This window comes from Gossypium raimondii, chromosome 3 (assembly GCF_025698545.1).
Source record: "Gossypium raimondii isolate GPD5lz chromosome 3, ASM2569854v1, whole genome shotgun sequence".
Classification (NCBI taxonomy): Eukaryota; Viridiplantae; Streptophyta; class Magnoliopsida; order Malvales; family Malvaceae; genus Gossypium; species Gossypium raimondii.
This window is the reverse complement of record NC_068567.1, coordinates 56,759,365-56,780,168: the sequence shown is the minus strand read 5'-3', so window position 1 is coordinate 56,780,168 and position 20,804 is coordinate 56,759,365.

Here is a 20,804-nt window from a genome sequence, read left to right as displayed (position 1 = left end):
CCCCAAAAAAAGACCAACATTAAAATTTAAAGGTTACTCTAGAAATTAGAGTGTAGTGAAATTTTGACAATTTTTTTTTTGGTTGCAGATATGGGATGTATTCCATTTCTTTTTGCATCTTTTGTTTCTTGTTTTCATTATTGCCCCTGTTCTTCGATATTTTTATATCTATAATCCACACAATATGTAAACTGAAAAGTTTGTTTTGCAGGAAGGTTAGCCCCGCGGCCTGCTACTCATGCGCCATCGAGCAAAGCTCCTTCAAGCCTCATATTTTTGTTTCAAATTAAAGACTCTGCTCGCGATAGTGTAATTAGTTATTACCAATATTTTTTAAATAGGATGAAAGATTAAGTCGGTCAAGTCACCGATTTATTAGTTTGATTAAAAATTAAAAAAAATTAAAAATCTCAATTCAACCGGTTTATCTAATGGTTCAATCGACTTTTTAGCCGGTTCAACTAGTTCGTACCAATTCTTAGTCTGACAGATTCAAAACCACTTTTTAGATCGATTTCTTAGCCGGTTCCTAATTCGACTGGCTGGTCCGGTTCAAACAGCATTGATTACTATAGCAATGAAATTGACAATAAAATAAAATCAAAGATGGTGTGCATGTTTAGATAATATCACAACAATATCAATGAGGTAAATTAAGATGAGAAAAGTGAATTATCATTGATAAGGACATTAAATAAAGTGCATATATAAAATAAATTAATAATTCTAAAAAATATAAATTCATAAATTAGCCATATTTTGTATTAATTATTATTTAAAAATTTCTTGTTTTAATTAATTATTCATTATATTAATAAAATATATGTCTAAGAATTTATTATACAATAGACAATAATAAAAATAATTTTTTAGTAGATAAAATAATAGGTTACTCCTATCGCATATGTAAACAACATGAAATTTTAAAATAAAATTTTAAACGAGCAAGGACAGTTCTCCTGCACAATTTGCCTAAACAATTTAGATAGAAGGAAAAAAATCAAGGTTAAAATTGAAAAAATATATATTCAAGTGACAAATTGTTAGGTAAATTACATTATTAATTAGTCATTAAATTATGTGTAAATTTTCATTTTAGTCATTTAGCTAAAAAAGTTACAGTCATTGAATTATTCAAAATTTTTCATTTAAGTCATTGAACTATTCAAAAGTTCTTATTAAAGTCACTAAGTGTTAAGTATTTTTTAAAGTTCCGCTAATAAGCTTCAAGCGATGATTAGACGATTGGTACAATGAATTAGTATTCATCAATATGTTTTCTTTTATTTTTCTTAGGTGGAAATTAGGTTGACAACTTATTCCAATTGATATGTTTCAATAATAACTTAACCACATTGTATTTCTTGTTTAAATTCAAATTTTATTTTTACTTATTGCTATGTCAAACAAAATTGATGAAAATTGTTAACATGCTAATTATTTGTTTTTATTTTTAATTTTAAAATTATTAGAAACTAAACTATTTTTTAAAAGTAATTAATTTATTTAATTTCAAAATTAAAAAAAAAACTTAAGAAGGTAATTAATATTTTTTTAATATTTACATCACAATATTTTATATTATTATAACTTTATTTTTTCTAAGTTTTATTTTGGCGAACTTAAGAAACGACAACCAACTTGTATGTCCAAGTTTAGGACAAGCGCCTACAATGGCAGTAACACCTTTGGCAAGCTTAAGGAACAACAACCAACTTGTATACCTAATAAAGTGGAAAGAACTCGGAAATACAAAGGGATTTGAATATAACAGAATAGTATACCAAGTATTTGAGTAAATACTCTCAAAGTATTTTTTTAACTCAAGAATGATGAGGTGATTGCAAATGAAGGGGAGACTCTATTTATAGTTGAGCTCCTCTAGATCCAATGGTATAGGTTGAATTACATCAATGGCTGAGATTAGTGTCTATCTACAATATGAGAGTCCTAAAGAATTTAAACTCTATACATTTTATCTTTAAGGATTTACGCTAATTATCCTAGTAGAAATACAATTTACTAGGTGCTTACATTTCAACCAAAATCTAAGTAGATGACCTTTGAGTCTCTTCTAAGCAATGAGTTAGTCCTGTCAGACCGAATGACTTCAATAGAATATAAAAGGTATGAAATGTGCACATCAATTGTGGACTCTTTTGCGCAACCTATGATACTAGGGTTTTATTAATTTCTCTAGTGTAAACATTTGTCCTAAACTTGGACAATTCATTGCTCCCAAGTTTGCTCATGAAGGATACAATGTCTCCATCCTTGTCAGTGGTAGTAGGGCTAAGGAAAAAGATGAAGGGAGAATGGAGAGGAAAAGAAAAGAAAGAAGAGGAATATAGAAAATAAATGTAAAAGAAACTTTTAAGGTTAATTAGTTAAAAGAAAAAAAATTGAAAAGAAGGGAAAGGGTAACAAATTAAAGAAAGGAAAAAAGAAAAAGAGAGGAAGGTCTAAACATATATTAAAGTTTAACAATTTTTAAACATTTTTAATTTTTTTGAAGTGTAACAAGTGCAACGTAATTACAAATAAGTTTGAGTAACCATAAATATCAAACTATTAGAAACGGACTATTTGAGTAACTACAAACAGACTAAGAACCGATGTAAATAAAAAATGAATTACAAAAGAAAATCATACTCTGTTTGAATCAAGTTGAAAACTCTATCATATGTTGGTGTTTAGCCATTAGGGCTGAGAAGGTTAGACCTTGATGTGTAGAGTTTTGTCATGCCCTCACTGCTGTTACAATGGACAAACCTCAAGCACCTAATAAATGCAAAAAGCTCGAGCAAAAATAGGCAAACTAAAGATGCCCGAGAGCTCCCAAAAATGGAAAATCAAACCCTTAGCAGGGGAGCCAAGCAATGCATTATTATGTCAGAAAAGAGGATGCTCATTCGCATCTCATTGGCGTCCACAAGCCGGTACTATGCCGGCTAATACAAAATTCAATGAGAAGGAAGATAAAAGCGAAAGAGAGGGTTGATTTTCAGCCATATAATCATCAACAACCACACTGCCAGCCGAAAGGTTAAAGCCTTACTTTAATAGCAATGTTGACAACTTTAAAAATTCATATTTAAATTACTCTTGCACTACAGCAGAACATGTTTTTAGCGGCGTTTTTTAGGTCTTTAGCGGCGCTTTTTAACGCCACTAACTCCATTTCCGGCGCTTGTAGAAGCCCCACAAAAAATGCCGCTGACGACAACGTCGCTAACTTTTGCTTACTTACATAAAAAGGCCGCTAAAGATCATGTTCTTTAGCGGTAACTTAAAAAAACGCTAAAGATCATGTTCTATAGCGGCGCTTAGAAAAAACGCCGCTAAAGATCATGTTCTATAGCGCGCTTATAAAAAAACGCCGCTAAAGATCATGTTCTTTAGCGGCGCTTATAAAAAACGCCGCTAAAGATCATGTTCTTTAGCGGCGCTTTGGAGGAAAACGCCTCTAAAAGTAATGTTCTATAGCGGCGCTTGTTTAAAAATGCCGCTAAAAGTAGTGTTCTTTAGCGGCGCTTATTTCACAAACGCCACTGTTTTGATATGACTTTTAGCGGCGCTTTTTAAAAAAACGCCACTAATTTTGGGATTTTTTTAAAATAAAATTTTCTGTTTTTTTCAGCCCTCCTGTAACAACAAATCAAAAGCAACCAGATCTAAACTAACAAAAAAACAATAAATTTATATAATATTTCAAATTAAATGAATAAAATAATATTAATTGATATAAATAAAAGTGAATTTCAGACTTTTCTTTACAAAAGCGTTAAAAGTATTTATGCAACATACACTATGACGGCGGAAATTGCGACTGCTGAAACATCTTCATCATAATCTGAAGTTCTTTGTTGAAGTTCGTCGTACTTTTTGCTCGCTCGCTTCTCTCGATGCCGCATCTTTTGAAGTCGAAGTGTAGTTCTTCATATTTCTTTTGAACCTCTGCTTTATCGCCGCTTCTCTCGCTGCGCCTTTGCTTCTCATTGTAGCCTCTGCTTCCCTCACCGCCGCCTCTGCTTTAAGTTCTTCTTGAAGTTCTTCATATTTCCTTTGAACCTCGGATGTGGTCGCTTGCATCCGAGCCATCTGGTCTTTAACCTCTCGAACTTGACTTGAGATTGACTCCAAGCCATGTATTGGTGCGAAATGGATCCAAAATATTGGGTTGGACTGATAAAAGATCCTTGAAATCGAACCCGACTATACTTTTCAAGACCCAAAACTTCAGTAATAATCCGGTTATCAATGTCTTCAAGATGAACCGAACTATCACTAGAAGCAATCGCTTCGTACTCCGTCTTTTTTTCCTTTAGTTTTTCCTAATAAATAAATCACATAGTTAGGAACGCAATATATAGTAAAAAAAACAAATGCAATATAACAATAGTCGCATTACATGCAATGAATTAAACCATTAGAAAATAAACACTATAAATAACTAAAAAAAGTGAAATCGTATTAAGAAAATGTACCATAATTTCACCAGCTTCAAGAGTCATAGCAGATCCATCTTTCTTCTTATGTGTAATTTCAAAAAGTTGTAGGCGTCCAACTTTTTGACCGGACGACCGTTCCTACAATACAATAGTAAAAATATTATTTAATAGAAAGTTATACATATTTGAGAATTAAAAAATTAAAAATACCTCCGCCTCAGCTACACATGCAAAACTTCTCGACCCGGCTGTGTGAGTGAATTTTTGTTGCTGCCGGCTACTTTTTCCAACTCGTTCACGATCCTACGTTATAAAATTTTTAGTACGTAAATAGTAAATACTATAAACCAAAATAATTACAATAGTTTGGAAGTACGTCGGTACCTCGCCTTTCCGAGAATGCCAAAATCTAACGCATCTTCCCATTGGTACCTCAACATACCCGTGGGACATTTTGCAATTTCTCATCGAGGTTGTTTTTGTCTTATAATAATTTTTCTTCAAAGTACTTTTATTGTCTCTCCATCTTTTCCCAATGCCTTCTTTACATAAGCATCGGAGACCTCTAAAGCAAACCTCGCCTACAAAAACACAAGTTAATAAAGTAAATATAAATGAAACTATTTCCCGAGCATTACAGATGACATTAACATTTTGTTACCTTAATATTATTGAGGGCTTGGTTTTTATTGCTATCGGGCATTTGACGCCATGACTCGTAGTTGATAGGCAACATATTCCCATTTCGTGCTAAAATGCCCATGTATCCTGCTAAAAGTCGAGCTTCTGATCCAACAGGCTGACCAAAATTGTTTCTGCATACCTTGACACGCTCGACTGGATCTAACTCGTATAACTCTCTAAGTATCGTACGTCCTCGACCTCTACGCGTCCCACCATTTTCAGCTACAAATGGTATATTATAATATAAGAATTTGAAAAATAAATCAATTATAAGTCAACACGCATGGAATTAATGTAAGTTACTTTGAACTTCCGTAGGATCCTCGTGTGTAATCGAAACATTCGAAGATCCAATTCTTTATCTGTTGTTCAAGACTATTTGTCCCTGTCGAGTTTGGATCATTTTGAACAATGCTTTCCTTATAATTTTTCTTCTAGGCATTTTATCGCAATACACATAAAATGTAATTAAACTTAATAACTAATTACAACAATAACAAAGATATATAAAATAGTTGAGTTATATAATAAGACCAAGATTTAATACTAATGTAAGTTACATATAATTAAACAATCGTAAAATCTTACTACATCATTATTCGTAAATATCTTCATCCGTATCATGACGAACCCATTGAAATTGTGCACTAGTACTAGGGATATTATCGTTTAAGTTTTGTTCTGGAAATGGCAAAGTTTCTGATCTGTCGTCGATGTTATCTCTACTGATTCCACTGCCCATGTCAAACAAGTCTCTAGGGATGTTACGGATTACAATGTACCAACCCTCATCAGTTGGATCTTTTGAGTAAAAAACTTGTTTGACTTGACTTGAGAATACATACGGCTCATCTATCAGTTGTTGTCTTGTGTGAATCAATCGGTCAAAGTTCACCATTGTAAAACCATATTGATCTTGCTTGATTCCACGAGCTGTATTAACATCGGCCCAATCACCTCGAAATAAGACAACTTTCCATTTGCTGTAGTAATCCAACTCAATAATGTCAGTAAGCTATCCGAAATATTTCATATTTCCCTCGATAGGATTATTGTCCCTAGCGCTAGCATAACTTGTAATTGCAGAATTAACAACTATTCCACAGTTTTGCGTTCTCCTCAACCTTTCGCGATATTTCGTATGAAATCTGAATCCGTTGATGAGGAACGCACTATATCTTTTAACCACTCGATTTGGACCTTGGGAGAGCCATTTAACTTCGTCGTTTACGCTCTTCCCATTCCAAACCTATTGAATGGAAAGTAAACTAAGTAATTAAAAATGTTATGAGAAAGCATTATAATTTGTAAGCGAAAGCTCCAACTACATACCGTTTGGCTTAACCATTCATAAAAAGATTCTGTAAACAACTTATTGATATCTCGATGTTGTGTTCTTCGATTGCGCGAACGAGATCTCAATATTTGTTTGTACTCACTATGTTAAACAAAATGTGATCTTTGTTAGAAGATAAAAAATTTTTAGTTTGATAAATATTTATAAAATTTGTAGAACTTACTTTCGTAAAGGTTCCAATGATTCGTGGTGAAACAGAACATATCGATGTGCTTGTACCCACAATAAATTATCTAATTCCACAATTTCAACTTTGCTGATTGGTTGTCCAAAACTTTGGAACAAATAAGTATCGGCTAAGTTATAGTCCGTGAGTCCATCATTCCTATTTGGTCTGTTCAACCTTGTTTTGACATCTTCCAAATATCTTGAGCAGAAGGTCATACATTCCTCTGCCAAGTAGCCTTCAGCAATCGATCCTTCTGGATATCGCTTGTTGCGGCAGTAAGACTTTAATTTGGATAGAAACCTAAACACAATATACAACATTATCAAAAGTTGTAACTAAAGACATAGAGGTGAATGAAGGAAAATTTTAAAAATACTTCTTTAACACCTTTCTATGGGATACATCCATCGATAGAAAACGGGTCCGCCAAGAATTGCTTCGTACGGGAGATGAATTATCAAGTGAACCATAATGGTGAAGAAGGAAGGTGGGAAGATTTTCTCCATGTTGCATAAAGTCAAAGCGGCTCGATCCTGCACCTTTTGAAGTTCTTGAACATCCAAAACTTTGCCACAAATGGCTTTCATTATGTTGGACAGTTCAATGATACAAGACATCACCTTCTTGGACATACAACATCGTAGAGCAACTGGCATTAAATCTTGCATCAAGATGTTATAGTCATGTGATTTTAGCGAATATAATCTTCGATCTTTAACACTAGCACATCGAGATATATTTCATACATACACATCCGGAACCTTTATATCCTTCAACACCATGCAAAACAGTTCTTTCTCTGTCTTGGACATTGAGAAAATAGAATGCGGCAATCGATATTTCCCATTCGGAAGTGGATTGGGATGAAGATCAGGTCGAATTCCCATTTGGACTAAATCAAGTCGACTCTGAAGATTGTCTTTTGATTTTCCGTCGACGTTTAAAATTGTACCCACAATGTTCTCGCAGACATTTTTCTCAATGTGCATAACATCAAGATTGTGTCGTAAAAGGTGATGCTCCCAATAAGGCAACTCAAAAAAATACTTCTTTTTTTCCACAAGTCTGCCTCATTTGGATCATCCTCTTCGTCGGAGCTTTCATCGGCTTCATCATTTGATCTTCTGTTTCTCTGCGTGTTTGGCGGTTGGTTCATCTTCCCATAAATGAAATTCATATCTTCCAACAAGAACAAGATTTCAGAGCCACTGGTTTGGGAATGAGCTTCTCTGAACTCTTGGTCCGTCAAATCTGAACTCGATATCTAAATCTATGATTTTCCAGAACCACCGACGATGCCCCATGTAAGAGAACTTCTTCCCATTGTACAACCATTGCGAGCATGTTTGTGCAGCACAACAAGGACACGCATAACGACCCTTAGTACTCCAACCGGATAAATTGGCATAAGCGGGAAAGTCATTAATGGTCCACATCAAAGCTGCACGTAAATTAAAGTTCTCCTTTCTCAGCACATCGTATGTCTCGACACCACCCATAATTGTTTTAACTCTTCAATAAGTGGGTAAATAAATGTCGATATCATTCCCGGCTATTTCTCTCGTGGATAATCATAGATAAGATAAGGGAAGATTGCTTCATGCAAATCCACGGAGGCAGATTGTAAGGAACAAGCACTACTGGCCAAGTACTATAGGCAGTGCTCATGATCTTGAAAGGATTAAATCCATCAGATGCTAGCCCAAGCCTCACACTCCTAGGATCGCTTGCAAAGCTTGAAAATTTATTGTCAAATGCTTTCCAAGCTAAAGAATCTGCCGGATGCCTTAGTAATCCATCATCGTTTCGTCCCTCATGGTGCCACATCATTGACTCCGCCGTCTTCGATGACATGAAAAGCCTTTGAAGCCTTGGTATCAACGAAAAATACCGTAAAATCTTAACTGGCTTCTTCCTCGACTGTGCATCATTTTCATCGTCGTTCCCATCTTCTATGTTTCTATTTATCCAACGGGATTGGCCGCATACATGACAGCACTGTTGGTTTTTTCGATCGCCCCAATACAACATGCAGTCATTTGGGCAACTATGGATTTTGTTGTACCCAAGGCCTAAATATTTTATCATTTTCTTCATATCTTTGCATGACTAAGGGATTTTTGCAAACGGAAACATTTCTCTTAAAAACTCTAACAGCATTGTCAACGAGTTTCCGGTCCACCCGCCCAAACATTTTAACTGAAAAAGACGAACAGAGAAAGACATTGTTGAAAATTTTGATCCCTCATACAGTTCTTCGTTCATGTCATTAAGTAGTGCGTAGAACTTCGCCGCTTCTTCATTCGGCTCTTCATGAGGTACACTACTTCCCGGTTCGGTAAAAGCATTTCTCCCAATATTACAATCATTGGAAGCCACAAAGTCCGCTAGGAACGACTGGACACCATGATTGTACATATTAAATGCATCCCGCAACATACATTCCATGTCATCCCCTCTATCAGACTGATGGTAAGCAGTACTAGAATTAGATACATCCATTCTTGAAGATGAAGTACTAGGCGGGCATTCTCCATGAAATAACCATTGTTTATAACCCCGAGCAAACCCATCAACAATTAGATGCTCGTACACAACCTCACGATAATGCCAGTTTATGTTGACACACTTCTTACAGGGGCACAGAATCATGTTCTCTTGGCTTGCATATTGAAATGCAAAATTTAGAAAATACTGTACTCCATTTTGATAATCGTTGCTAACCCTTGACAAATTCATCCAAGACCGGTCCATTTCTTAATTCTTGAAGTCTGACGTTGACAATAATTTGCACGGGTAAGTTAAAACACCAGTTATAACCATAAATGAATTACGGGAATTTGTGATATGATATATTTTTATGTAAGTTATGCAAGTTTATGTAAGTTATGTAGGTTACTTAATTTATGTAAGTTATGTAAGTTATTTAATTTATGTAGGTTATGTAAGTTATTTAATTTATGCAAGTTTATGTAAGTTATGTAGGTTACTTAATTTATGTAAGTTATTTAATTTATGTAGGTTATGTAAGTTATTTAATTTATGCAAGTTTATGTAAGTTATGTAGGTTACTTAATTTATGTAAGTTATGTAAGTTATTTAATTTATGTAGGTTATGTAAGTTATTTAATTTATGCAAGTTTATGTAAGTTATGTAGGTTACTTAATTTATGTAAGTTATGTAAGTTATTTAATTTATGTAGGTTATGTAGGTTATTTAAGTTATGCATGTTTATGTAAGTTATGTAAGTTACTTAATTTATGTAAGTTATGTAAGTTGTTTAATTTATGTAGGTTATGTAAGTTATTTAATTTATGCAAGTTTATGTAAGTTATGTAGGTTAATTTATGTAAGTTATGTAAGTTATTTAATTTATGTAGGTTATGTAAGTTATGTAACTTATTTAATTTATTCAAGTTATGTAAGTAATTTAATTTATGTATAAGCTTGTAGATAACTTATGTAAGTTAATATGTAAGTAATGTAAACCCTAAGTTTATATATAGGTTTATGTGATAGTTATTAACATGCAATCAATTAATAATTCATTGAGAATTCATTATATAATTGATTTATTAAACATCCAATCAATTAACTTACAAAACTTGATAATTCATTGGCATTCAATCAATTAATCGATCAATTTATTAAATAATGATAGATTATTTAAACATTAACATTCAATAAATTACATTAATTGTTTAACGTCGATAAATTATTAATTGACATAAAATTGAAAATCGATAATTTGTTCACTTTAAAACGAATCAACTATTCGCCATAATTTGTTCAAAACCCATTGAAATTTTGAATCGATTTAAGAATTTTAATCATTTGCGTAATTGTTTTTGCTTGGGTTAAAAATACGTACAAGAATTAGAATCATACTTTTTACCTTGCGGTTGTGGAAAAATTTTGCAAAGTAACATGCAAATTAAGCTAGCAACAAACGGTTATCAAGAATGATAAATAAAATCGATACCCTGACCTTAAAAAAGTTATTAAATATAACAAAAAATATTTTTTTTAAAAAAATCTGAATTAAACCTCCATTTTAAAACTCAAAAATAATAATTAAAGTATAAAGCTTAAATATAACAAAATCCAAAATTTAAACGTTTGGAGGTGTTTTTTTTAATCAAACTAAGGTGGGAAACATAGGAATAAATACCTCAAATTCCCTCGACTTCGATGCGAACTACTGCATAAAAGAAAAATAAAAGGAAAACGAATTTTAATTAGTGCCAATTAAACAATAAAAAAATAAAACAAGGAAAGCGATGAGTATTTAACTAAATTACAATTTCTTAAAACAACTCTAAACCCATCTCCCTCAACAATGCAAAAGTTTAGAAACCTTAGGAAGAACATTTATATAACAGAAGAACCTAATTATTTATATCGCCAAACTAACCATTACAAAATTAACTACTTCATATCAGAAGAACTAACTACTAACCAACTTCAGCAGACTAAACTAACAGCAACTGCACTGTCTTTAGTATGTACATGCCTTCTTTCAAACTTTTTAAACATTTCCTTAGGTAGAACAATTGAGTGTGCAAAATTTATGATAGTTGTAGTAAACAATAAATATGATCAGAAAACAACAAATATAGCAACTTGCAGACAGAAGCCATTTTGCAGACATGGATACTTAATAAGAAGATCAGTATTCGAATTCCCAAATAAATCAACACTACACCAAAAAGTAATAATAGAGCTAAAGAAAATGAGAACTCACCAGAATAAGATATGTTCCAAATTAGCAAGTTGTTTTTGCTTCCACGAAATCTCGTTAAATTCCAATCTTAATTCAGAAACTTTTTAATGAGGAAAATTCCAAGTTGTTTTTTGCTTCCACGAAATCTGCATGATTGACCAATGAATTCAATGAGGAAAATAAAACAACTTCTTTGTCATGCCACTGCCCAAAGAGTGTTTGTGAATTAATAGTTTTGAAAAAAAAAAAAAAAGTGCACAAAAGGTAAATAAAGACCGTAGCCAAAAGCAAGGGATTCCCCGGGCCCAAACGAAAGCGAAAGCATAGTTTTGCTCAAATATAGGATACATCATCAAAGCTGAACAAATATATATATATATATATATTTTAGAAACTTTTATTAGTTAGCAGTGATTAGCTAATGTCAAACAACTGATACTATTGCATACAATATGTTTCCCTAAATTGTATGCTATTTATTTCTCGTCGTAAATTATCAAAAACACATGTGCATTTTAAGCCAAACATTTATAATAGTGATAAGAGCCGTATTGATACAATTTTTTGCTAAGGAATACACTAACACACACACATATCTGCACATATAGACACACATATATCTGCACATATAGACAACTAGGAACCCAAAAATGTCGCTAAACCCTAGATATACTCTAGGTGAAAAGGGACTAAGGAGTTGAGCAGTAAAGAAACTAGTAAGAACTCACATGATAATGAGCTTGTTGTAACCAGAATACAAAGATTGGGGCAGGGTCAAGTTTCCAATTTCTATAGGTATAATTCCCTGCAAAGAGTTGTTATGCAATGATAAATACTTCAACTCTTTACACTTGAATAAGCTATTTGAAATTCTACTGAAATTTGATTATGTGTGAAGCTTAATAATTGCAATTTAGAAATGTTATCAAACATCTAGATAGTAGATGACCTATAATGAGATGACTAGTTTTGAAACTATTTTTTTATTGGTGAAAAGATATATAAGATTTACACATGTAAGGAACACGAATAAGAATTATTATGAAAATATAACCAAATAAAGCTTGAAAAATTCCTCGCTATTATAGGAATCTGTCATTCTAAATCATTGTTATATAATATCAACTGTTATAAGAAATGATATTATACTTGTTATATTGTTATTAGAAAGATTTATGATCTTGAGAGTAGTCAAATTGTTAATAGTCGAAAGGCTTTCACCAAAAATATATAATCAAATTTTGTCAAAATAGCTTGATGATAGAACCCATGCACTTTATTTTTTTTCTATAATTAGAGAGAGAAGTCATGTACTCTGTTTCTCTTAGAGATTGTTTGATGTTTATGGATTTTTTTGTTCAAAATCGGTATGCCAGATAACATCCACGTATGAAAAAGAAAAGGGAAGATGCCGAACTTACCGATTGTTAGGGCACCGGAGACGCAGGGGGACTGTGATGTGGCAAAGCAGACGATGCCTTACAGGGATACGTCGGGTATGGGGAACTGTTAGGGATTAGGGGAATTTAGGGATTTGAGGGAGATGACAGATTGGGAAGAGGGTGATCAATTAATCGAGGTTTTTGGTTTTGTTTCGGTCAAAAGGATGGAAAAAAAATGACGCCGTTTTATTCCTATTTAACCCAGTTGCGGCGTTTATCCATAAGCGCCACAAAATATCAAGTCAAACGCTGTCGTTTCGACATAAGTTAAATCAAACTCCTGGCGTTTTCAACCCTAAACGCCACAAATAAAATAAGTAAAACGGCACCGTTTATATATAAAACTTAAACCATTTGCGGCGTTTCAGGTAAAGCGCCACTAAAGACAATGACAAACGACGCAGTTTCTTAACTCATAATACATTATTGCGGCGTTTACAAAAAGCGCCACTAAATGTAAAGCACAAAACGGTGATGTTTTGCTAACATTTCAATTCAATTAACCAATATTTCAATAATTTCTTTTAAATTAGAGAGAAAATTTTAACTAATAATTACACATTTTAAAAGAAAATACATTAGTACATTTTATATTGAATAAATATAAATATTTATGTATGTAATATAAATAAAATTTATTTTAATTATATCAATAATTATGTTACTATTTTACAAGATTATCTGGATCACACACAATAAAAGTTAATGTATAAAATAGTTGAACAGTAAAACATTGTTCATGTCTGCTTTTGGGATTTAACCCATTTTGATATATTTTTTAAATATTAATTTATATTTATATAATTTTCATTTATATTAATCTAGAATATCCAAGATTAAAGCCAAAAGCCCCAATCCCTAAATTAAAGTTGAAACCCTAAAATCGTCAACCATTTTATTTATCCGTAACCATCATACCCTAAACTATAAACCACTATAATGTAAGCCTTAATTAATCGTAAATCCTAAACCCTAAACTATATAACCTTTAACCTTAAACCCTAAATCCCAACACGTAAAACTTAAACCCTAAACCCGTCAATTAACCATAAAACACCAAACCACCAAACCATAAAATGCAATCCACAATATATCGTAAACATTAACCGTAGATCTTAAACCCTAAATTAACCATAAATATTAAACCCGTAAACCACAAACAACAACCACCAAATCATAAATTCTAAACCCTAAAGTTGGCCAAACCCCTAAAGTCTAAACCGTAAGTCATAAACCATATCAAGTCAAATTCGGGTCGCCAATGTGTTAGTTTAGTACAGAACATATATTTTATATTATTTAATTATTTAATATAGGTGTGCTACAACGTGGCATGATTCGATAAAATTAAAATGTTATTCTTTAATTAGTTTTCAAATAGTAGTATATATATATCTTTAAACCTTGAACATCAAACCTTAAATCCCTAGCCCAAAATAAAAAATAGTATGTATACCATAAACCCTAAAACTCTATAACAAAAATAATGGAAAAATAAATCCTAAAATAATGGAAAAATAAATTAAGTTTCTTGCGCCGTTTTAATCAAAAGCGCCACTAAAAGCTGATATCAGCGGCGTTTCCAAATAAGCGCCACTAATGAATCTATACGTGTAGTCGAAACGATGCGTTTTCCTAAGAAATGTTGCGGCGCTTAAACATAAGCGCCACTAAAAGCTGATATTCAGCGGCGTTTACGGATAAGCGCCAGTAAAGGCGCTATAGCTCAAGACGAAACGTTGCGTTTCGGCTTCACATATTCCGGCGTTTTTATGATACGCGCCGCTAATAGCGGGCTTTAGCGGCATTTTCCTGAAGCGCCACTATTGGCTCTATGCCTCAATTCCAAACGGTGCGTTTTGGTCCAGATCTTTTGTAGCGTTTTTCCCTAGCGCCGCTAATAATGTGCTTCAGCGGCGTTTTTATAGAAACGCCACCAATTCTACTATACCTCAATCTTGTACGCTGGGTTTTGTTTAACATTTTTTTGCGGCGCTTACAAACAAACGCCGCTAATGATCCACTTCAGCGGCGTTTCTATAGAAACGCCACAAATTCAACTATACCTCAATCTTGTACGTTGTGTTTTGTTTAACATTTTTTACGGCGCTTACAAACAAACGCCGCTAATGATACACTTCAGCGCCGTTTTTACAGAAACGCCACTAATTCTACTATACCTCAATCTTGTACGCTGCGTTTTGTTTAACATTTTTTGCGGCGCTTACAAGCAAACGCTGCTAATGATCCACTTCAGCGGCGTTTTTACGGAAACGCCACCAATTCTACTATACCTCAATCCTGTACGCTGCGTTTTGTTTAACATTTTTTGCGGCGCTTACAAACAAACGCCGCTAATGATACACTTCAGCGGCATTTTTACAGAAACGCCACCAATTCTACTATACCTCAATCTTGTACGCTGCGTTTTGTTTAACATTTTTTGCTGCGCTTACAAACAAACGCCGCTAATGATCCACTTCAACGGCGTTTTTACAGAAACGCCACCAATTCTACTATACCTCAAACTTGTACGCTGCGTTTTGTTTAACATTTTTTGCGGCGCTTATAAAAAAACGCCGCTAATGATACACTTCAGTGGCGTTTTTACAGAAACGCCACCAATTCTACTATACCTCAATCTTGTACGCTGCGTTTTGTTTAACATTTTTGCGGCGCTTACAAACAAACGCCGCTAATGATCCACTTCAGCGGCGTTTTTACAGAAACGCCACCAATTCTACTATACCTCAATCTTGTACGCTGCGTTTTGTTTAACATTGTTGCGGCGCTTACAAACAAATGCCGCTACTGCCACTATTCCTGAATATTAAATGATGCGTTTTGTCAGATTTACTACGACGTTTTTTTAAAAACGCCACTAATGATGCTCTTTTGTGGCGTTGATATATAAAATGCCACTATAGGTCTGACCATTTACGGTGTTTTCCTGAAAGCGCCGCTATTTCTGGATCTTTACTGGCGTTTTAGGGTTAGCGCCGCTAATGTCTGATTTCTAGCGGCGTTTTATCGACAAACGCCACAAAAAACGCCGCTAAAGCCCTCTTTTGGTGTAGTTTTGCCACTAATACAAAAATATTTATAAAAAAATAATTTAAATAATATAAATTAATAAATAAATTATTTTGAAAAATTACACGAATTGTCGTCTACTACCACCCATATTTATCAAAGGAAAAATTGGTAAAATATAAGCAATTACCATGCCTAATTTTGGGAAATTTAGGTTGGTGGAAAAAACCTACTAAGATTAAAAGGCAAAGTATAGAATTCTTCAATCCTATTATCTCCTCTAAATGATCTAAACTTAACCCACCATGGCATCCCTTTATCTTTCTTCGATTTCTCCACTTCTATCGTGTTGTCTAAGATCACCGCCACTGTAAATCCCACCATTATCGGCGGTGAGAACACGGTGTTCACGAATGCATTGAACTACAAAAATCATTCACACAGTTCAGACTAAAGCCAACAAATTAAGACTAATTGGAATAAACAAAAAAGGAAAATAAAAAATATTTGTTTTAAAATATATGTTTATATTTTATATTTTATAAAAATATATATTATAAAATTTGAATATTCTAAAAATTTTAAAAGTTTTGAAATTTTAAAATTAGGGCAAAATTGAAAGAATATGTAAATATTAAAAGTTAAATTTGTTGAATTTTTTTAAAATTAGAACTAGATTAACAAAATGTGCAAACATTGTGAGCTAAATTTGTAGTATACCATGTCACATCAGTAATATGTTAGGTGACCAAACACATTTTAACAGTAGAATAATTAAAATATAAAATTAAGTTAACGGGAGTAATTAAATTAATAAAAAATCAGTAAGTAATAAAACTTAAATGATTATCTCACTACACCAAAACAGGCTTTTAGCGGCGTTTCTAGCGGCGTTTGGATAACAAATGCCGCTTCAGATCAATCATTAGCGGCGCTTTACGGAAAACGCAGCTGAAGAAAAAGCATTAGCGGCGATTTCTATAAAGCGCCGCAAAAACCTCGGCCCAACGACGTCGTTTTCCAGGCATGCGGGGATTTAGCGGCATTTTTGATAAATCGCCGCAAAGAAAAGTAAGACAAACGACGCCGTTTTCGAAGCATTCGGCAGCCTAGCGGCGTTTCTGAGGTAGCGCCGCTAATGTTCAGTACTTTAGCGGCGTTTGTATGGAAGCGCCGCAAATAAACATAAGCCGAACGACACCGTTCTCTTGGTATTCGGGGATTTAGCAGCGTTTTTGGTATGCAGAAACAGTTTTGGTCAGCCTATTGGATCAGAAGCTCGACTTTTAGCAGGATACATGGGCATTTTAGCACGAAATGCGAATATGTTGCCTATCAACTACGAGTCATGGCGTCAAATGCCCGATAGCAACAAAAATCAAGCCCTCGATAATATTAAGGTAACAAAATGTTAATGTCATCTGTAATGCTTGGGAAATAGTTTCATTTATATTTACTTTATTAACTCGTGTTTTTTGTAGGCGAGGTTTGCTTTAGAGGTCTCGGATGCTTATGTAAAGAAGGCATTAGGAAAAAGATGGAGAGACAATAAAAGTACTTTGAAGAAAAATTATTATAAGACAAAAACAACCCTCGATGAGAAATTGCAAAATGTCCCGCCGGGTATGTTGAGGTACCAATGGGAAGATGCAGTTAGATTTTGGCATTCTCAGAAAGGCGAGGTACAACGTACTTCCAAACTATTGTAATTATTTTGGTTTATAGTATTTACTATTTACGTACTAAAATTTTTATAACATAGGATCGTGAACGAGTTGGAAAAAGTGGTAAGAAAGACAACAAAAATTCACTCACACAATGGGTCGAGAAGTTTTGCATGTGTAATGAGGCGGAGGTATTTTAATTTTTAATATTCTCAAATATGTATAACTTTCTATTAAATAATATTTTTACTACTATATTGTAGGAAGCGGTCGTCCGGTCAAAAAGTTGGACGCCTTCAACTCTTTGAAATTACACATAAGAAGAAAGATGGATCTGCTATGACTCCTGAAGCTGGTGAAATTATGGTACGTTTACTTAATACGATTTGACTTATTTTAGTTATTTATAGTGTTTATTTTCTAATATTTTAATTCATTTCTTGTAATGCGACTATTGTTATATTGCATTTGTTTTTTTTAATATATATTGCGTTCCTAACTATGTGATTTATTTATTAGGAAAAACTAAAGGAAAAAATTTGAGTCTGAAGCGATTGCTTCTAGTGATAGTTCTGTTCATCTTGAAGACATTGATAACCGGATTATTGCTGAAGTTTTGGGTCCTGAAAAGTATGGTCGGGTTCGATTTCAATGATCTTTTATCAGCCCAACCCAATACTTTGGATCCAGCTCGCACCAATACATGGCTTCGGGGAGTCAATCTCAAGCTGAAGTTCAGAGGTTAAAAGACCAGATAGCTCAGATGCAAGCGACCACATTTGAGGTTCAAATGAAATATGAAGAACTTCAGCAACAACTTAAAGCAGATGCGGCAGCGAGGGAAGCAGATGCTACAGCGAGAGAAGCAGCGATAGAAGCAGAGGTTCAAAAGAAATATGAAGAACTATAGCTACGACTTCAAAAAGATGCGGCATCGAGAGAAGCAGAGCAGAGCAAAAAGAACGACGAACTTCAACAGCAGTTTCAGACTATAATGAAGATGTTTCAGCAGTCGCAACTTCCGCCGTCATAGTGTATATTGCATAAATATTTTTATTATTTTAACTTTAAACGTTTTTGTAAAGAAAAGTGTAAATTCACTTTTATTTATATCAATTAATATTATTTTAGTCATTATATTATATAAATTTATTGTTTTTGGTTAGTTTAGATCTGGTTGCTTTTGATTTGTTGTTGCAGGAGGGCTGAAAAAAACATAAAATTTTATTTTAAAAAAATCCTAAAATTAGTGGCGTTTTTTAAAAAAGTGCCGCTAAAAGTCATATCAAATAGTGGCGTTTGTGAAATAAGCGCCGCTAAATAACACTACTATTCGCGGCGTTTTCTTCCAAAGCGCCGCTAAAGAACATGATCTTTAGCGGCGTTTATTATCTTAGCGCCGCTAAAGAACATGATCTTTAGCCGCATTTATTTTCTTAGCGCCGCTAAAGAACATGATCTTTAGCGGCGTTTTTTTCTATAAGCGCCGCAAAAAGTTAGTGACGTTGTCATTAGTGGCATTTTTTGTGGCGCTTCTTCAAGCACCGCAAATTGCTTTAGTGGCGTTAAAAAGCGCCGCTAAAGGCCTAAAAAATGCCGCTAAAAACCTTTTCTGGTGTAGTGGATCTGAATAATTTATTTTTAATTTTTATACGATATAAATTATATAGAAATAACCAGAGTTGATATAAAACCAAGTGAAGCATTAAATATTAAAACCAAATTAAACCCATATTTTAAATTATGTTAATTTTTGGGTTTTTTACTAAAATGTTACAAAAAAATTATTTACCAAAATAATACCAAAAAAAAAAGTGGTGGAGGGCCTGCCATAGGCGGCACCAAACTGGTGGAGGGCCTGCCACAGGCGGCACAGGATTGAAATGTAATGATCTAAAGTTTCAAGGACCTGATATGAAAATTTACTATTTTGAATTTTGAAAGTGAATTGGTGCCGCCTGTGGGTGTGGCGGCACTAAAGTTGAAACGTGGCTAATTGCCTTCTAAGCCCTCTTTATTTATTGTTTTCTATTTATTCCCCTTCAACTCACTTTTTTATTTAATAAACAAGCCCCAACCTATTTTTGTAGTTAAATAAGCTCTTAATCTATGATTTTTACTCATAAAAGCCCTTTATTTTATTATTAAAGTAAATATATTTTACCTAAAGTAAAGCTATTTAAGAAAATATAAACTAATTCGCATTTTATGTTTATATGAATTTGATGAGAATAGTTTATTAAATAAAAAAAATTATGTTTATCAAAGGCTTATAGCTATAATAGTCCCTTAAGAAAAAACCAAAAAAAGTTACTAAGCCCCTTGACTTAATTTGAACCCAGTTGAGCCCTTATCATTAACTTGAAAAATTAATTAAGCTCTTACATTAATAATTTTCACATTGCGTTACATTAACCATTAAAATCAATTGACGGACTAATTAGATGACGAAATATGACAGCCTGTGATTTAATCTTTCATATCTCCAATAAAAATCATAAAAATATCTATCTATAATATATATAAAAGCAAGAGTCTTAAAAAACTTTTGAACCGACAAAAATATCCTTTATTGTTAATTATATTACTAAACTACATTAGAATAATAATTTATTAATATTATTATATAATAATAAAAAGTAAGATTAATTAAAATAATAATATATTAATGTGAAATTAATTAATTTGGTCATATATTATAAAGGATCTACTTAAAAAATAATATATTATTAATTAATAAAACTATAGATCTTTAAAATCATTGAATATAATTGGATGAATTTAAAATAATAAGAATTCAAGTTTTTAATTAAATAAAAATATTTTTATATATAAATACTCTTTATAAATTTAAAAATAATTATAATTTAATAGAAGTTGTGAGAATTATGTATTTCAAAATAATTATAATTTAAACTGCAATTATTATTAAAAATATTATGCTAATTTTAAAATAGAATTGTTATTTAAATAGAACTCTAAGCATAAAATATAGGAAAAGACAAAAAATTTGTCATAATTATAATTATAATTTATTGTTATTAGTTAAAAAATTGACGATGCTACTTTTATTAAAGTAAAGTAGAATTATTACTTAATTAGAATTCTAAGTATCTTAATTATCACTTAACTAATATTAGATTTAATTAAAAAATTAATAGAAATACCGGGCATGCTTTATTGAAAACCAAAAGTAATAATAAAACTGATCACCCATAAATGTAACCCAAATAGAAAAAATAAATTATAGTTATAAACTATTCTCATCAAATTTAGTAAA